We start from the raw sequence: 246 nt of genomic DNA, 5'->3' as shown, positions 1-246 counted from the left end.
AGTGAGTGAGGTCTCTAAGGAAACTAATGACTGTGAGTTCTATTCTTACCCTGTCTGTATGACTCCAATCACCACATCATAAGCAGCCTGATTATAGGAGCTAAATAAATACCAGGGACACAAATATCCCCAGGGAGAAGGGGTGAGGGGAGGAGAGGAGCTGTGCTAGTTTGAAAGGAAGTATGCCCCCTAAGAAAAGCCATGTTTTGATATAAATCCCATTTCTAAAAGGTAGAATAATCCCTA

The sequence above is a fragment of the Tamandua tetradactyla genome, chromosome 4 (assembly GCF_023851605.1).
Source record: "Tamandua tetradactyla isolate mTamTet1 chromosome 4, mTamTet1.pri, whole genome shotgun sequence".
NCBI classification, from domain to species: domain Eukaryota; kingdom Metazoa; phylum Chordata; class Mammalia; order Pilosa; family Myrmecophagidae; genus Tamandua; species Tamandua tetradactyla.
The sequence above is the reverse complement of the archived record's forward strand: the minus strand, read 5'-3'. Positions refer to the sequence as shown.